The sequence below is a fragment of the Mya arenaria genome, chromosome 17 (assembly GCF_026914265.1).
Source record: "Mya arenaria isolate MELC-2E11 chromosome 17, ASM2691426v1".
Taxonomy (NCBI): domain Eukaryota; kingdom Metazoa; phylum Mollusca; class Bivalvia; order Myida; family Myidae; genus Mya; species Mya arenaria.
This window is the reverse complement of record NC_069138.1, coordinates 46,167,171-46,186,947: the sequence shown is the minus strand read 5'-3', so window position 1 is coordinate 46,186,947 and position 19,777 is coordinate 46,167,171. Positions and strand designations below refer to the sequence as shown.

General features: G+C 35.7%; 1 protein-coding gene and 1 pseudogene across 4 annotated transcripts in view; both read left to right on the top strand.

Annotated features, from left to right (window-relative positions):
* The first annotated feature begins 1,933 nt into the window (after positions 1–1,933).
* The window catches only part of LOC128223697 (uncharacterized), a 31,255-nt gene continuing 13,411 nt past the window's right edge, over positions 1,934–19,777 (top strand). The window contains exon 1 of one of the 4 annotated variants that reach the window (XM_052933014.1): positions 1,934–2,000. The gene's annotated coding sequence lies outside the window, so the exon portion shown is untranslated. Of the gene's footprint in view, positions 2,001–12,651; positions 12,802–14,838; positions 14,958–19,777 lie in introns of those variants that run through there. The other 3 variants (XM_052933010.1, XM_052933013.1, XM_052933011.1) reach the window with 3 other exon arrangements.
* On the top strand, positions 6,194–7,116 carry LOC128223548 (uncharacterized; annotated as a pseudogene).

Here is a 19,777-nt window from a genome sequence, read left to right as displayed (position 1 = left end):
TAGTAGCCGAACTTCAGATGGATTGAGAAGTTGAGACTTAGTGCCTTAAAAAGGCTGATGTTGTTTGTCATATAGATGAGACAGTATCCATCTTACACAAACCTAGCCTGATTATTTGGTATTTCGATATCAACCATTGGAGTTGAGTTGTCAAAAGTGCAACCATTATTCGAAAATCTTCTATTTCCTTTTAGTAAATGGCCGTCTCACGATGAGTGGCGCTCTCGAATGGGCGGTCGGGATTTAGACCCAAAACTTGGGGCGATCACCGGCACATCGCACGAAACACGACGACCAATGAATGCACAACAGCAACAGCATGTTTCTGCACACCGCAACTATCATTGTCTACATTCAACAATCATCGTTGAAAATAAAGGTCTGATTATGTTGATGAGTCTGGATTCATAGGACATCTAAATGATGACCTTCAATTAAACTTAATTGCCAGTCTCGGTGGGCCACTGCTGCCATTTCCCTATGATTGTACCTTGATCGGAAACAAAATATATCCAGATAGGGAATCTATAGTTACCCCATATAGAACTTAACAACGTAACGGGATAGAAAGAATGGAGTGTGAGCAAGTACTGGGTAACTGTTGAACATTTAATAGCTGAACTAAAGTGCTATACAGCTGTTTTGAGCCAACAACGACAATTCCTTCCACGAGTAGTTAAACTATCCTGCGGGTTAGTTCCACGGAGGAAGTCGCTCAGTTTGGTGTTTTGAGAAGCGTCATTATCTATTTCATGCAACTGTGAATAAAAGTAATCGATACCCGTTCTTTGTACATAGTTCGGTGTTCGTGTTCAGTGTTGAGTTCTGAAAGATTTCCGTTGCTATTCTGCCAACTTGTTTTTATTGTTTTATTTTTAAAAAAAATGTAATGTTTTTATGCTTCCCGGGGGTTTGTATGGATTTATCCGTGAAATAAATTTGATATTTCACTGTTTTGAAACAGTAAAAATGATTTTGCAATAGTGAAATAACATTTTGATACTTCATTGTATTTTAAAACATAATGTCTTACCCGGACGTTTTTTTTTTCGGATTAGTCTCCCTTATTCCTTAATCAAACTACAATTGTAGTTGCTCCTGTTGTGGTTCCCAAAGTAAATACAAAACAAAATATATCTAAAGTTGCTTCCTTTAAATAGAACATATATTATATAATTTATATGTTGATGCGTATTCTATAAAAAAATATTAAATTGAGTTCGTTGACGAAATTTGGTTCTCAAGAAACATCATTAAAATTAAAATTAATCAGGTGTTAATTTGGAGTTTCTAAAAATATTCTGGAAAACCAGAACTCACTTTTTAAATGTAGACAAGAAATTAAAATTAGTTTTTCTCACCGTAACCCAGCGCCGACCTTCTCTTATAAGCTACGACAATCGCCATACCTTCAAGTAGAGCTCGTTCACGGGTGAACGTATGATCAATCCGGAGATGAAGCCAAGCTGCCCAAAACACGCAAATATTTATTTATGTGCATGCTTTTGCTACATGCACACCAATTATCTTACAATAATTCGAGCAGCTCGAAATAATAAATAGCATCAACGTACAATTACTGCAAATTAAATGTGTCACTAGAAAATCGCCATTTGGTAGCCAGTCTCTCAGTTCTATCACTCGACACCAGATAAATTCAAAATAATCCATAAGATTAACGACAGCAATGACAGGTTAAAACTTGTCTTCTTCCAAGTTACGTCAGCAGACACTTTTAAACAATGTTTTGTATTCAATTTCAAGTTTTTGGCATTGAAACTCATGTTGAAAGTTCATCTGTGAATCACTGCACAAATATTGATATCAGGTGTAAACGCACTTCCATTGTTTTAGAAGCTTTGTGTCTATTTTGTTTATTACTCCAATAAGATCGGTTACGTATTGTCTCGGTGCAAGGCGCTACTTTACTAACTGATAACGAATTATGTGTTTACTGAGTGGAAATAATGAGTTCAAAACTTTCTTTATGATGGACACAGGTACGCACAATTTGTTTCCTAAACTATTGATTTACGTAACAATTGTATGTTTTGATTTTGTTTTAATATCGATAGATGAATTCATTACACTAATGATGTGCATGATCTCATCTTATCATTAACTTTATTGTCGAAGGTCCTCTGAATCATAACGCATTCCATAATATATGTCCACAAAAAATGCATAAAAATTAGGGATGCAAACGAATGGCAAAATTGATATTCGAATATTCGGTAATTCTTTCGATTGAATATGCGAATACCGAAATACATATTTTAGAAGATGTAGTAAACTATTTGGATTTGACTTATCTATAGTTCATCAATAGAGGAAATATATCCGAAAACGCTATACTATACATTTACATTTCAAAGCGCGAACATTGTATCGAAACATGGTAAACAGTATAAAGCAAATATATGTAACAACATTATTGTAGCACATGGCATTCATATCATCACGGCCTATTGTGGCTGCATTAAGGCTTGACCCCGTCACATCCCCAAGTGTGACTGAAACATATTTTGAGGCCGTAGGGGGAGTTTTCCACCCAAACGAGTAATTTTGAATCCAAAATGCCGCGGGCCCTAAGATAAAAGCCATTTATTGTGTGTGTGTATGTAAGCTTATTTATACTCGCACTCGGGCTTTGTTCATTCGGCGAGTGCTCCGTTAAGATTCTTAGTCATTTTAGGTTTTTAGAGCATAGTGCACGGACAGAATGTAGCCCTGGTTAGAGCTACCCTGGTTCATTAACGTGCACCAGTGAATAGCACTGTCAAACGGGACCCCAATTTAACGTCCCTCCCGGAAGACGATTAGTATTTTTAGTGATGCGACGGGGAATCGAACCCCTGGATTAATAGTCAATTGTATTACCACTAGATCACGGATCCGCCAGTAATTGTTGCTGTTGTTTGGTTTATAAAGTTCTGCCCGCGCCCTATAATGGCTGCATTATGGCTTGACCCCGTCACATCTCCAAGTGCGACTTTGGCTTAAACACAATTTTGAAGCCAAAGGGGGGAGTTTTACCCCCATCGGTTGATGGGATATTCGCCAAAGGAGTAATTTTGTACCCAAAATGCCGCGATGAATGAAATATAGAGTGGTCCCACAGCTCTGACCAGTTATAGTTGATTTATTTGAGTTTATGACCATTGGCTGCATTATGACTTGACCCCGCCGTGACGCCATCACGACTTAAGTGACAACAATTCGCAGTCAAAGCCAGACATTGGAAGACTTGAAGAAACAGAGTGAGATACAAGAGATCCGGGTGCGATACCCTAGCTCTTTGCGAAGAGACCTCTTGGTTCTTTAACGTGCTCGGTGTAAAACACCGATGCACGGGATACAACTTTCCTGGGGTGAACTAGTACTTTTCCAAGCACTACCCTTTAGATGCCGAGTGCCAGGCAAGGGAGCAACTTGTACCACTTTTTAACGTCTTTCGGTATGACGCGGCCCGGGATCGAACCCACGACCTCCCGCTCCGTAGGCGGACACCTTAACCACTAGGCCACGGAGACGGTGACAAGTTATAGTGGTGGTGTTAGTAGTTTATACTCCGGGTCCCGGCGTGAGCACATTGTAGGGTCCCAGAGTGACAGTTCAACCACTGCACACCTATCCTGGGCAGAACCAGTACTAGGTGCCTTCACATCTGAAAGGAACTGACAACTTCTGTTCATGCCAGGGGCAGTGGTACAGTGCGAATGGTCGTAGAAAGGATTTCATAACCAATTACAACAGAGGTGACCTTGTCCTCCCGGGAATCGAACCATTCAGAGTCCAACGCTCTACCGATTGAGCTAAACGGGCGGACGATACTAGTTATAGTAAAAGTAGGGAAACTTTTTATAGTACCCAACGATATGACCCTAAATGACATATGACGCGTGTTTAGTGTATTGTCATCACATTCTCACCTCTGGCATAAGGGGTCAGTCGTTGTAAAAACAAGTCAAACTGAAGACTGTGTTTTGTGGTTGAAAATAAATGGTAATTTATTTAATCTCAGCAATGATATTTTCTTGTGTTTAATTTATAATGTCCCACAGGGTAGTAGTAGGGAAATGTTTGCCGATACAAATATATTTGATTTATTGATAAATGACATGATCTATATAGAAAATATGTACGACTATGGTTGTAATTTTGTAATAAGTGGAGATTTCAATGCACGTGTTGGTGAAAAGCCGGATTATGTTGAAAATGAAAATATTCATGTTGTGAATTTATTATCAGATGATTATATTATGGATGATTGTATTCCAAGAGTCAGTAAAGATAAGACTGTAAATGAGTATGGCAAACAGTTGTTGGAATTTTGTAAGGCGACAGGGTTAAGAATTGTGAATGGAAGGTGTGGATTAGATAAGGATATTGGAAAGTTTTCATTTGTAAATTCTCAAGGCTGTAGTTTGATTGATTATGTCTTATGTAAAAGTGATTTTTTTCAATGTATTTCATCTTTTGACATTATGGACCCTAAAATTATATCAGATCATTGTGTTATTAGTTTTGGTTTAAAATCATGTACACAGACTAGCATGAATCAAGGTTTGCAAGATGATGTTTTGAATATACCATTTAGATATAAATGGGATGATGAAAAGAAGGATTTGTATTTGCAAGCACTTTGTTCTAATAATGTGGTTGAACAATTAGAGTTATTGTGTGAAAACATAGATTTATCAAGAGGTAATGCTGATTTAGATGTAAATCTTTTGTCTTTTACTGATATAGTGGATACTATATGTAAACCTTTATTTAAAAGGAATATTTGTAAAAAATTGATAACATAAAGAAAATGTTTGCAAAGATGCTGAATATTTTGATAGTGACTGTTTTGATTTAAAGAGAAAGTATTATAAATGTTTGAATTATTATAGAAATAACCCTTGTGATGTTACAAGAATAGATATGGTGCATGCAAGGAGAGATTATAAAAATGAGGTTAGAAAAAAGAAATTTGTATTTGACAAGTCACAAACATGTAAATTAGAAAATGCTAAAATGAATAATGCAAAATTGTATTGGAAGATGCTTAAAGGATCTATTGTTAACAGCTCATGCTCCCTTACATCCGGTGATTCTGTAGAATATTTCAGATCTATAAATGATCCTGAATCAGTGTTTTTCCAACCTGATGAAGACATATTGTATTTCAATAAAAGATATTTAAAAGGAGAAATAAATGTTATGTTTGAGGACCTTAATGTACCTTTTACTATTGAGGCTATCAGAAAGGCTTGTACTAAATTAAATAACGGTAAATTAGGTGGCCCTGACTGTTTTATCAATGAATTTTTCAAGTATGGATCAAACAATGATGCATTTAGTGCATCTTTATGTAAATTGTTTAACAAATTATTTGACATTAGTTATTTCCCTGAGAAGTGGTCTGAAGGGTTCATTGTGCCTTTACATAAAAAAGGAGATGTTAATGTTGCAAATAATTATAGAGGTATTACATTATTGAGTACACTTGGAAAGTTATTTACTAAAGTTTTGAATGATAGACTTACTGATTGGGCTGAAAATTATCAAGTGTATATTGAGGCTCAGGCTGGCTTTTGGCAAAATACAAATAAGAAGTTATTTACTGCATTTGTGGACTTTACCAAGGCATTCGATTATGTTGTACGGGATATTATATGGTATAAACTTATTAAACTTGGGGTAAGAGGTAAAATGTTAGATATTATACGTTCAATGTACAGGAATGTTAAGTCCAGAGTAAAATATGACAATGTTTTAAGTGATAGTTTTACATGTTTGTTAGGTGTTCGTCAAGGAGAATCATTATCTCCATTTTTATTTTCAATGTATCTAAATGATATAGAAGAGTATTTCATGACCAATAACCATCAGGGTATAGATTTAGATGTGTTTAAACTATCTATATTATTGTATGCTGATGATATTGTTTTGTTGTCAGAATCAGGGGCTGGTTTACAAGATGGTCTTTTATTACTAGAGATATTGTGATAGATGGAAATTAAGTGTTAACTCACAAAAGACAAAGGTCATGATATTTAGTAAAGGCGGTAGATTAAGGAGGAATTTAAATTTTTTGTATAAAGGCCAGGAATTAGAAACTGTTGACAAGTTTACATATCTTGGAATTGTATTTACACCATGGGGTTCCTTTACTAGTACTTTTGAAACATTGTCAGGACAGGCTATGAAAGGTATATATAAACTTAGACAGTGCTTATCCAAATTTCCGACGTTGTCTGTGAAGCATAGATTAGATATTTTTGATAAACTTATATATCCAGTTTTAAGTTACGGCTCTGAAGTGTGGGGTATTTTTAATAGTCAGCAAATAGAAAGAGTACATATAAATTTTTGTAAAGAAATATTAGGAGTAAGAAAACAAACTCAAAATAATTTTGTTTATGGTGAACTAGGTAGGACTTCATTGTTTAGTAAGCGTTATGTAAATGTGATTAGATATTGGTTTAAAATAGTAAATATGCAAACCATAATATATTTCAGAATTGTATATGATAAAATGTATTTAGAAGTAGATAGAACTCCAAATAATAGATCATGGATATACATGAGAGAATTATTACAGAGGCTTGGATTTAATGATGTATGGGGATATATGGGGATATATCTTTATTTTTAAATGTTTTTAAGCAAAGAGTTACTGATATTTTTATACAGAGTTGGAGCTCAGAATTAACAGAGTCTACCAGAGCTAGAACCTATGTACTTTTTGCAGATTTCAACATAACAACATATTTAAAGGATGTTAACATTGATAAGTATAGAATTGCATTGTCAAGGTTAAGGATGTCTGCACACAGATTATAGATAGTGGCTGGTAGATGGCATAAACCAGCTGCTATACCTTATTCGGAAAGAAAATGTCATTTATGTGATTCACTGGAAGATGAATATCATTTTGTTCTTGAATGTAAATTGTGTACTGATATAAGAAAAGCTTACATAGAGTAATAGTATTTTGCAAGACCTAATATGCTTAAATTTATAGAATTATTCACCTCTCAAAATACTAACGTAAATAGAAAATTATCTATGTTTGTTTTCAAAGCTTTCGAATTGAGAAATGCCTACAATAGTTATTACGGATAATATTTGGTTATTCCTCTCGCTGTGTTTATGTTGTTGTATGGAACTGTGATTGTTAAACCAATTTGTAACTGTATGATTGGAAGATTGAGTGACCATTAACTATGTTAAAAACATTGACGTATTTTATTGATTGTGTACGCATTCTGAAATAAACTAAACTATATAAATTCATAGGTCAAGTTGTGTAACTACCAACAATTAGAAATATATCAACTTACTTTGAACATAAATTACTAAGTATACAACTAAGAATACAGGAGACATAGTAAAGAACTACAAAATTGCTATGGCTACAATAAAAAAGTATTAGGTTGATGTCCAATACGATCCTTAAAAACTATCTAGGTTCATGTTGTATGGCAGCATGTGGTGCACTACATTATAACTTTGCTGCATTCGGCTGTTTAGCATGCTGACATATGTCATTCATGCTGGAATCTGATCAAGTAACGAAATTGGGGCATTTGAGAGTAAGGGGATAGCTTATATACGAATATTTAACATGATCATATTTGCTTCGATGGCAAATGTATTTCATGTAACGCAGTAGAAGATGAATGACATTGCGAAAATGCGTGGGGATGCCAACAAATTAAAGTGTTTCAAACGTTCAAGTTTTGAGAGCGCAATTTTTCAATAGTAAAAAATATATCCCTTGCACCATGTTTCGGCGTTATAAGGAGATGAGTAACTTTTACGAAAGAAAATGTTATCATATTTGTCTCAATTCAATGGAAATGTGACATAGTAAATATACCAGTATTTGTTGCAAACGAGGTAAACCTGATATGAGCTACTATTGTGTAAATGGCATAATGAGTATGATGTTCGCTGTGAAATTTTTTTTTTAAGAATTCCTAGAATCATTTAGACACTCATTTTCCTACCTAAGCCTAAGACTAAAGATGAATTATCTTAACTTCCAAATAGCTAGGTTACAGATCTTTGTTTGAAAGCTAAAATCTCATTGTCTACAACACTATTGAAACCAACTACTATCACCGGCATTCCAAGTTGACGAATGACTTTATCAACTTTGTCGTGCCTGCTAGGATTATTTATAAAAGTACGAATACCGACACGGTTGACTGGTTTACTTGTCTCAGTGTCTTCCTAAGTCAATGTTTACATATTATCGTAAGTTTTAAATTCAGATGTTGCCATTTGAAAATTTCGTGGTTTTTAGTTTCAAGACAATACTATTTTTAATTTTATTCAACAAATTATAAAACGCAAAATCAGAATTATCAAGGCATTCCCACATTTAGCACTCTAAGTGCTTTGATTTTGTATGTTTAGCAAAGGGGATTAATTATTATATCAAAACTGCTGGGATATGTTGGGAAAAGGTGTACATGAGAAGATATATTTTTTATAAAGGCTGGATATGATGAGAGCCATTTAAATACTTGTTGCGCATATGATCGACATGAGGAGAGCCATTCAATGATTTATTGGACATACTTATAATTATTATGATAAACCATTAACGAGCCATTGAAAGATTTGTTGAGAACATGATGAATGAGAGAGGAGCAAATTGATATTGAGGTAGTCTATAGTGAGGTAGTCTATAGTGAGGTATAACATATTGTAGTAGAACATAGTGATGTAGTCTATAGTGAGGTAGTATTAAGTTAGTTAGAACATTGTGAGGTAGTATATGATGGAGGTAGTTTATAGTTAAGTAGTACATAGGGAGGCACAATATAGTTAGATAGTTCATAGTGAGGAAATACTCAAATTAGAAGTACACAGTATGATAGTGCATATTAAGGTAGTACACAGTAGTACACAGTGAGGTAGTATATGGTGAGGAAGTACACAGTGAGGTACTAGCCAGTGAGAAAGTACACAATGAGGAAGTATATGGTGAGAAAGTACACAGTGATGTTTTATATGGTGAGGGTCAGGGAGTACACAATGGGGTATTATATGGTGATGGTGTACACACTTATTTGGTGAGGAATTATAATGTGAAAGGGTATATGGTGAGGGAAGAGATAATTAGGTTTAACACAATGATGGAATACACAACGAGGACATAATTAATAAGGAAAAACACAATAAGGTAGTACATAGTGAGGAAATACACAGTAAGGTAGTACACAGTTAGGAAGTAGACAATGAGGTTGTACAGAAAATAAACAGTGAGTAAGCACACATTGAGGAAGTACACAGTTAGGAAATATACAGTGAGATAGCACACAGTGAAGTAGTACAATGTGAAGTAGTACACAGTTAGGAAGTACACGGAGAGGAATTACGAAAATGGAAGTACATAATGAGGTAGTACACAATGAGGAAGGACAAAATGAAGAAGTTAACAGTGAGGAAGTACACAATAAGGTAGCAAACAGTGAGGACATACATTGTGGGGAAGTTCACACTGAGGTGAAACATTGTGAGGTAGTACATAGTGACAAAAAACACAGTGAGGAAGTACATAATTAGATAGTACACAATAAGATAATACACAGTGAAAAAGAACATAATGACGTAGTACATGACGTAAGGTAATACACAGTGAGGAGGTTCTCATTGAAATAGTATATGGTGAGGGAGTACATGGTGACGCAGTGTAAGGGTGAGGGAGCACACAATGAAGAAGTGTACGTTGAGGAAATAAACAGTGAGGCAATATATGGTGAGGGAGTACACAGTGAGGTAGTATATGGTGGGGGGGGGGGGGGGGGGGGTACATAGCGAGTTAGTTCACGGTGTACATAGAGAGGTAGTACACAGTAAGGAAGACCTAAGTGAAGTAGAAAATAGTAAGGAAGTGCATAATGAAGAAGTACACCGTGAGGAAGTACACAGTGAGGAAGTTCATAGTGAGGAAGAACAAAACAAGTATTGAGTACGTTTTGAGGTAGTACATATTTGGAAAGTTTATAGTGAGGCAGTATAGAATGAAGAAGTACATGTTGAGGTAGTACATAGTGATGAAGTTTATAGTAAGGTAATACATCCTTACATAATGAGGCAGCACTTAGTAAGTTGGAACACAATGAGGTGGTACATGATGAGAAAGTTTACAGTGATGAAGTACACAATTAGGTAGTACACAATGAACTAGAAGAAAGTGAGGTCGTATACAATAAGGAAGTTCATATTGAGGTAGAACATATTGAGGAAGTACAGAGTGATATAGTACACCTTGACGAATTTCACAGTGAGGGAAGTACACAATGAGGTAGTACATAGTGAAAAAGTACACAATGACGTAGAACACAGTGAGGTACTTCGCAATGAGGAAGTACAAAGTTAGATATTTTATATTTAGTGGGTATATAGAGAGGTAGTATATATCGAGGAAGTACACAGTGAGGTAGTATATGGTTAGGAAATAAAAAGTGAAGCAGTATATGGTGAGGGAGTACACAATGAGGTAGACTATGGATAGGGAGTACAAATTGAGGTAGTACACAATGAGATAAAAAAAATAAGGAAGTACACAATGAAGAATTTCCCTCTGAGGAAGAATACAGTGATGAAGTTTACAGTGGTAAGGTAGTACACAGTGCGGAAGTACAAAACGCGGAAGAACATGGTGAGGAAGTACACAACTCGGTAGAACACAGTGATGCAGTACACAATGATGCAGTACTTAGTATGGAAGTTTACTGTGAGCTAGTACACAGTGAGGTAGTACACAGTGAGAAAGTACACAATGAGGTAGTACACAGTGACGTTGTATATGGTGAGGAAGTACACAGTGAGGTAATATAAAGTGAGGAAGAACATAGTGAGGAAGTACACAGTAGAGAAAAACACAGTGAAGAAGCACACAATGAGGGAGTACACAGTGAGGTAGAATACAGTGACGTAGAATACAGTGAGGAGGAACACAGTGAGGAAGAATACAGTGAGGTAAAATATGGTGAGGGAGTTTCCACAGCTTAATTACGAAATAACAAATCGTGGAATGATATTGTAATGACATACTTATTCGTTGGAACGGGGTTGAAAGTTGTCGCCGCAAAGAATTCTCCATGCCACCGTACATTCAGGAGGCCACTTACTATACTAAAATTTCCCAATTTCTGATAGACCTTATTATACTCTTCTCGACTGACTCTCGAAAGTTCCAATAGCTGGACTTGGAGAACCTTTTCGTAATCAATCAATTCGATACCATTGTCCTATTTTTCTGTTTAAAGTACAGCAAATCAGTAAACTCTCTTCTAAACGGAAAATTTGGAAATACTCTGAACGCAGTTGAGTGCATTTGAAATAACATTTTATTTCAAACACCATCTTTTGTTTTATGTGAGGAGTGCACACCAGACAAAACTATCACTATTTGAACTTCAGATCCTCCTTTTTACAAAAATATGTGTAAATCCAATCGCCGTCGGAACAAGGCATACAAGATAGCCAAGTCAAACATCCCTGTACTTCTGGTCATCTCAAACAACTACGAAATAAAACAAACCTTTGCGTTTGCTCGGCAAATCAAAATCGTGTTAACAAACTGGAATACCGCATAACGTGATCAACATCACAACGCAGACTTCTAAAAACGCTTAACGCTTTTCACCCAACCAACTAATACGGAAAAAATAAACATTCATTAAAATAATTAACAAGCAAATATACAAATACCCAAAGTAATTCAGCTTACATTCTACCGACCTGTTTCAATGGGATATTTGGTGTTAATGGTTATAAGCTAAAAAAAATAATGCTTGTTTAGGGGAGAGTAAATTGTAATTAGGTCACAAGTACAGTTGTTCCGTAAGATACTATTATGTATTCTTAAAATTGAAACAGACAATGACTATGACCATAAGTGTATGAATTTATATAATTAATTTCGTTTAATGACCTTGCTCATGGTTTTTGTTGCTTGGGTTGAGCTGATTTTCAAAGCAAAGGAATTGCCTGAACTACATGTATTGGTTTTATTGTATGTAACCGTTTAAAATGACTAGGGGAGTGAAGCGTTGTCTGAAATACAGAGGATACATGTGTATTTATCTCACATTGCCCTTGTAATGTGTTAATGTTTAACTTTTTCATATAATTTCTTCTTATAAAACATATACTAGACGCGTCCCACACATTGGCAGGTTTTCACAAATGCGCAGAGCGCTAAGAGCGCTATTCTTAATTATTTCCCACAAATGGGCTGGTTTTAGATATGGATCCCCACCAATGGGCAGAATCCGATCCAAAACGAGGTCAAAGTAGCGGAACCGGAAACGGTATACGTCGTAAAATATCTTATCCTCACAACTTAATTAATTGCATTGTGTGGACCTTTGATATACACAACACACTCAATCTTTGTATTGGATTACATTCTGAAAAGAAGTGTTTAGTTTATTTTTATCTTAAGGGTTACCTTTTGCATAAATATTATGCATTCAAAATATTTCCTGTGCTTGTCATTGAGTAATGTAATTCATACTGTCTCATTTTGTTTTCTTCTTCTTGCTAGAAATTGTTAAAAATTCGTGCTGTATGACGATATTGATTCATTACAATTCGTGCTGTATGACGATATTGATTCATTACAAAAAACACATAACAGCCACTTACCACATGTTTAATGTTAATGTAATTGAGAAGATTGTCTGTTGAAACAGCTGCTTAAATATAAATCAGTATATACAAGTTTCAGTTGATTTGTTTAATTCTTTTGGATTGTTTTGAATAGTTTGGTGAGTCATTTGTGAGGTAAGATGTTAAATATTGAATGTTGTTTCTTTTGAAAGATCTTTGCCATGGTGTTGACGGTAGTTATTTACTTAATGTAATAATTCTACCGGGTAATTGTGGTCTACTGGTAGACATGCACACCTCGAACCAACCACTTCATGGGTTCGTGCACCGTTGGTGAATTTTACACGGCCTCTCATAACCATCTGACTTCATCATCATAATTAAATATCAAGTGGTAAAAACGTGATAGGATAACAAATAGTAACATATACAGTAATCACTGTGGTAGAACGGACACTGGATATAGCTCAAAAAGTGATAAATCGATAAGATTTGACACACAGTAAGTTCTTTTTATCATGTTTTGTATTTTATGGAGATCTATATCAAAATCGTTCGAATAGCTTGATCCAGTGCAATATACGACTATGATGGAAATGTGTCTCCTCTTTCGTATAATAGCACAATTCTCGCCGAAAGTTGAATGGTCGCTAACATATGCTCAGTAATGTGGTACGATCAACAAATAGAAAATAAGACCAAAAACTGAATCGAGTGATTTCATTGTAATTACAGCATCTAGTATTGTGTAAGATATCAATACAATATTTTTTGTTGTTAAGGAGGTATACATACTTTTTGATGACCTGAAGGTGTACTGGGGATAGATGAAGCAAATAAATAACTGCACAGGGGCTAGCTGTTAAGTGGACTGAGGATAGTAACGATGTATTTAGAATAACGAGCTCGAGACTGTGATAATGATTACGGCTTTTTACCTCTACGCAAGCTCGGGGGGAAATAGTTCGATGTTGTCCATATCGAGGGATGAGAGCAAAAAATGTTGTTGTTTTTTATACCTGTATGTTCTTAAAACTGTTTCATTTATATAGATAAGTTAACCATGATGTGTTTTTTCATCAACGTTTGAGTCACAAATATTTAAATATTTGAAATACCCCAGTAATCTGAATTATTGAGGAACACAAAATATATGGCCGTAGAATGTATGTGGTGTTTGCTATACATGTATATGGCATCGCTTTGCAAACCAAGTAGGTACGTTTTTGCACACAGAAAGACATTAATAAGGAATAAGATATTGTGATTAAATTTGGAACACGTTAAGATTTTTCTAAGCTTTGGTCGATGTTGATATTACTTAGAACAGAATAATGGTCTCTGCTCGTTCACTTCAGTGAGAAATTATCTTTTATGACCAACCTTGATATTTAAGCAGCTGGCATATATACGTTCATTTAGGAGAGTATGGATCAAAATCATTGTTAACTAAAGTGTGCTAATAATTTCTTATTAAATTGAACTCTCACTTTTTGCAGATTATTTGAAAAATACATACATGTATATTGTATATAAACAGTGTCACTATCATTTTGTCCCATTTAACATGCTATCCCCAGTACACATTTCTCAACTTTGAAATATTCTCAGTACATAATAGGCTATCCCCAGTACAGTGCTGTGAACATTTCTAAGGGCATATCTTTAACAGTTTAAAAGTGACATTGCCAGTTCTTACAATAAAAAATAGTTTAGCTGCTATTAGTTTAAACACTTGTTTCATTTGTGGATACGGTAGATAAGCGTTAACACACCAAGATCTTACTTCTGGTAAAGAAAACAGCTGCAAATTTGTCTGTTTACTTATCACTTTTTGAGCTATATCCGGTGTCCGTTCCCCTACAGTGGCAATATGTTGCTCAAAGAAAATGTTTCTGTCGACCTAATCCATGACTATGTATTTGCCAACTTTTTACAATATTTGATGAAACTTCTTAATTATATTTTGTTCATGATAATTTTTTAAACAATATTTGAAAAAGTTTACCAGAGCATTTATTGATAAATCTATACTTAGTTTCTCATCATTATAAACATATTGGACTTCTGTGAATGAGACCATTTTCACTTAGTTTTACTGTATTTGTCTATATTGCCCGCTTTTGCTTCCTGTGTAAAGAGGGACTTGGCTATTATACATTAAAAGTTGAATATTGAAAGAAAACGTCCCACTGAAATAAATATAGCACGTGCCCTAAACGGCAGCCATTGGGTATTTATAAGAGTGTAGCTGGTAAAATTCAGAGGTAGTTGTGTCGCATCAAAAGTGTGCATGGACTGACAATTAACTTTGGATTATATGGATAATGGTAGGTATTCTATATTGTTTTAAATGAATATATTTATGTTGTTGACAAAATGAGTACTTTCCCTCGGTTTCCCTCCATCTGATATTTGTGAATGACGATTGATCTCCATGTGTATGCCAGTTATTGTATTATCATTTTTAAAATCCGTAAGCAATGGCCGCCAGGAAATGAACACTCACGTTATGTTATATCGAAATACCTATCTTTGGGCGTCGTGTGGTTACACTTATGGCGGTTATTTGGACGCCCAATGTGCTAGTCGTGAATAATATGTTACGAGGATGTCAAACTCGTATTTATTATTTTGTTTTGACATTGACTAAATGTCCTTTACACTGACTGGTTTATTATTCACGTCTCCCACTTAGTTGAACTTGTCATGGCCAGCCCCTCCTTATTCAGTAGCAATACATAAATATAATTTTATGCCGACATAAAATGTTTTATGGATCTTCGGGTTGAACTGAATCACCCCTTGCTAAATGTGCGGGTTTAACCGGTTACATCTAAAGCGTGCCTTATCAGCGTTCCACGCCGTGACCAGTGGTCACGTGGTGTGTGCTTGGCTTATCAGCGTTCCAAGCCGTGACCAGTGGTCACGTGGTGGGTGTCAGCCTATCGATAGCCTTCCGCGTCAGCCATTCTAGAAAAATCTTCTGAGATACGTGATTGTATATTTTGAGCAAAATATTTTGCATAATATTCCTCCACCTCCCAATCCACCTCCGTACATATTCAAATAATCTATGTATATATTGTTTTTATGCATTTCTTTATGTTGTATATTTGTAGTGCAATCAACTAATTTCTAAATTGTTTGTGTATTGTTTTATACGTCATTTCTTTAAACATATACATGTTTAGGCATTTGTTCTAGTATATTTTGGTTTTATTGTTACACGGTTATTCATTATTAGGCGGTTATTTGGACGCCCAATGTGCTAGTCGTGAATAATATTTTACGAGGATGTCAAACTCGTGTTTATTATTTTGTTTTGACATTGAATAAATGTCCTTTTAACTGACTGCGGTTTATTATTCACGTCTCGCACTTAGTTGAACTTGTTCAATAGCAATACATAAATACGTATTAACCTACACCCGTAAGTTAACTGTTTTGTGTACAAATGCGTATCGTGTTTCGACATGAATTTGCTATTTTTTTTACTGCGGTGAAAGTTTGTTTTGTTTAAAAAACAATAATCACTGACTGATGTCTCTAGAATGTGAATTTACTAATACATCGAACCCTCTCCCAGATTTCATGTTGAGTATTGGAAAACAAAGCAAGGGAAGAAAGTTAGCCAGGAAGTAAGCTATAAGCTAGCTAGAGTAAAAACAATGACATTAATTATTAAACTGATTACTAACTGACAAGAAACTCAGAAATACCTGCACATTTATGCATAGGCAAACGTTGAATGTCACATTAGACTAACCGAGATACAAGAAGGAACGTTCACGATGCTAGCATTATAGTTGCCCAAATAACGAATTAAGGATGCAATAACGTAAGATGTAAAAATAGCGGGAAATGGGCCTAACATAGGGTCACTGGGGTGGGGGGGGGGCATTTGGCGGGGATTTTACCAGCAGTTCGTCCCCGCAGGACGGGAAAATACCCGGGCTTGGCTGGACCGAAAGTGAAAGTCCCCGCTATTCCCCGGACCGGGGGGCCGTGGTTACAAATGACTGGTGCATAATAAACATCAATTTTAAGTGATAAACCTCTACTACTTACTAAAACATGAAATTATTAAAAATATTAATTACTGAAAACAATATTATAAATGTGTATTTAATCGCGGAGAGCGCAAAAATATTAAATGATTGGTGCATGCGAAAAGATTTACTGTGATCTACTATAGTGTCATAAGGTAGAAATACCGTGTTTTATGCACATTTCTTTCGAATTAAACGCAGTATCCTGCATAAGAACCATTGTTTTGGACATTTATTCATCCCTAAAGGAATATTAAAACAATATTATTATTTTTTGTAAATCTTATTTGGGAGTAAGAATGCATCTTTAATATTCGTTTATTACAACACAGTTTACATGTATACAAATGTTTTATGAAAGCGTGTGAAACTCAATACCTCTAGTACATGCAGACACAATTTTAAAGAAGTGGGTTAATGGCGGTTTAATGTGCCATTATATTAATAAAAATATAATCAGGTAAGGGAATGTGGTTAGTTCAAATAGTATCACTTCTCTTATAAACATGTTATGGTTATATAAATCAAATTCACTTATTTGAATTAATGTATAATGTAGTCAATACAGTAGTGAGATGAAAATATAACACATGTTCAATTTTGTTTATGTGATTGACTACGATTTTAACAAAGAAAATGATGTGGGTTTTTTTAAGATTGACGGGTTCTAACAATTAAAAACTTCTCTCATGTCTTGAGTAAACGAAACTGTACGTATGGTTTTCTTATAGGATTCGAAATGCATTTTCTATTGACATGTGGTACAAATTTTGTCTCGATCTACCGATAATGACAGGAAATTAATAAGTATTAAAGTGACACCCTTATTCAAAATCATACAAAGACATGTATGACAAAAATACATTTTGAGTGATAAACCTTCAACTTTTTACTAACAGGTATTTGTACGTATAGGTTATGTTTTTGTGCTCTGAAAGAAATGTTTATTATAGCCAAAATTGATGGAATTTTATAGAGAGTTTTGGATATATGGTTTACCGTGGCTCAGTGAGAGACAATCATTTTATTTTCAACATCACCGAAGAAAACTCAGCTGATCTGCGAAAGACGGAAAAAATGTGTTGATAAAATTATTACTTTTTGTGAAAAAGAGCTTAACACTAATTACGCAAACATTTATTTTAAACTTGATAGGGTACATAGAATTGGCAGATATGAGCAGGGTAACACACGCACAGCAGATATGAGCAGGGTAACACACGCACAATTCAACTTTCACGGGGACAAACTTACAGTAAAGGTCGAGGCCCGTACATTTGTATTTAACCACGTGGTTCTCAGTTCAGTGTTAGCGACCAGTTCCCGAAGGCCATCCAGGACCGACGGAGGAAGCTAATCCCCTACCTTATACATGCCATATAGGGCCTACCTTATACATGCCATATAGGGCCTACCTTATACATGCCATATAGGGCCTACCTTATACATGCCTTATAGGGCCTACCTTATACATGTCATATAGGGCCTACCTTATACATGCCTTATAGGGCCTACCTTATACATGCCATATAGGGCCTACCTTTTACATGCCATATAGGGCCTACCTTATACATGCCATATAGGGCCTACCTTATACATGTCATATAGGGCCTACCTTATACACGCCATATAGGGCCTACCTTATACATGCCATATAGGGCCTACCTTATACACGCCATATAGGACCTACCTTATACATGCCATATAGGGCCTACCTTATACATGTCATATAGGGCCTACCTTATACATGCCATATAGGGCCTACCTTATACACGCCATATAGGGCCTACCTTATACATGCCATATAGGGCCTACCTTATACATGCCATATAGGGCCTACCTTATACATGCCATGTAGGGCCTACCTTATACACGCCATATAGGGCCTACCTTATACATGCCATATAGGGCCTACCTTATACACGCCATATAGGGCCTACCTTATACATGCCATATAGGGCCTACCTTATACACGCCATATAGGGCCTACCTTATACATGCCATATAGGGCCTACCTTATACACGCCATATAGGGCCTACCTTATACACGCCATATAGGGCCTACCTTATACATGCCATATAGGGCCTACCTTATACACGCCATATAGGGCCTACCTTATACATGCCATATAGGGCCTACCTTATACATGTCATATAGGGCCTACCTTATACATGCCATATAGGGCCTACCTTATACATGCCATATAGGGCCTACCTTATACACGCCATATAGGGCCTACCTTATACATGCCATATAGGGCCTACCTTATACACGCCATATAGGGCCTACCTTATACACGCCATGTAGGGCCTACCTTATACATGCCATATAGGGCCTACCTTATACATGCCATATAGGGCCTACCTTATACATGCCATGTAGGGCCTACCTTATACATGCCATATAGGGCCTACCTTATACATGCCATATAGGGCCTACCTTATACATGCCATATAGGGCCTACCTTATACATGCCATATAGGGCCTACCTTATACATGCCATATAGGGCCTACCTTATACACGCCATATAGGGCCTACCTTATACACGCCATATAGGGCCTACCTTATACATGCCATATAGGGCCTACCTTATACACGCCATATAGGGCCTACCTTATACATGCCATATAGGGCCTACCTTATACATGCCATATAGGGCGTCATGCCAATGGCGCATCCTTGCTCCTTGTTGTCAGCAGTCTATTATCACTGGTTTGCAAATATTTACGCAAATATTTTCTCATTTCAAGATAAACAATATAGAAAATTGTAAAAACGGTAATTCTGTGAGAGTGCAGCTTTAATTAAACAGAGAATACATTATACCCCCCTTAGACGAAATATTAAATTGTTCAAACAAGTTTGCTGAAATTGGTCTACAAGATTAGATTCCGCAAGTATAGTATGATAACTTTTATTTTTAATAGTACGCACTACTTTCTAAAGAGAAACAACATCGCGACTTACATGCTTATATATATATATATATATATATATATATATATATATATATATATATATATGTGTGTTAATATATGTACCAATGCTTGAGAAACGCGAGAGGTTGGTCTTGTGTTGTAGGGGAAACCGGAGTAC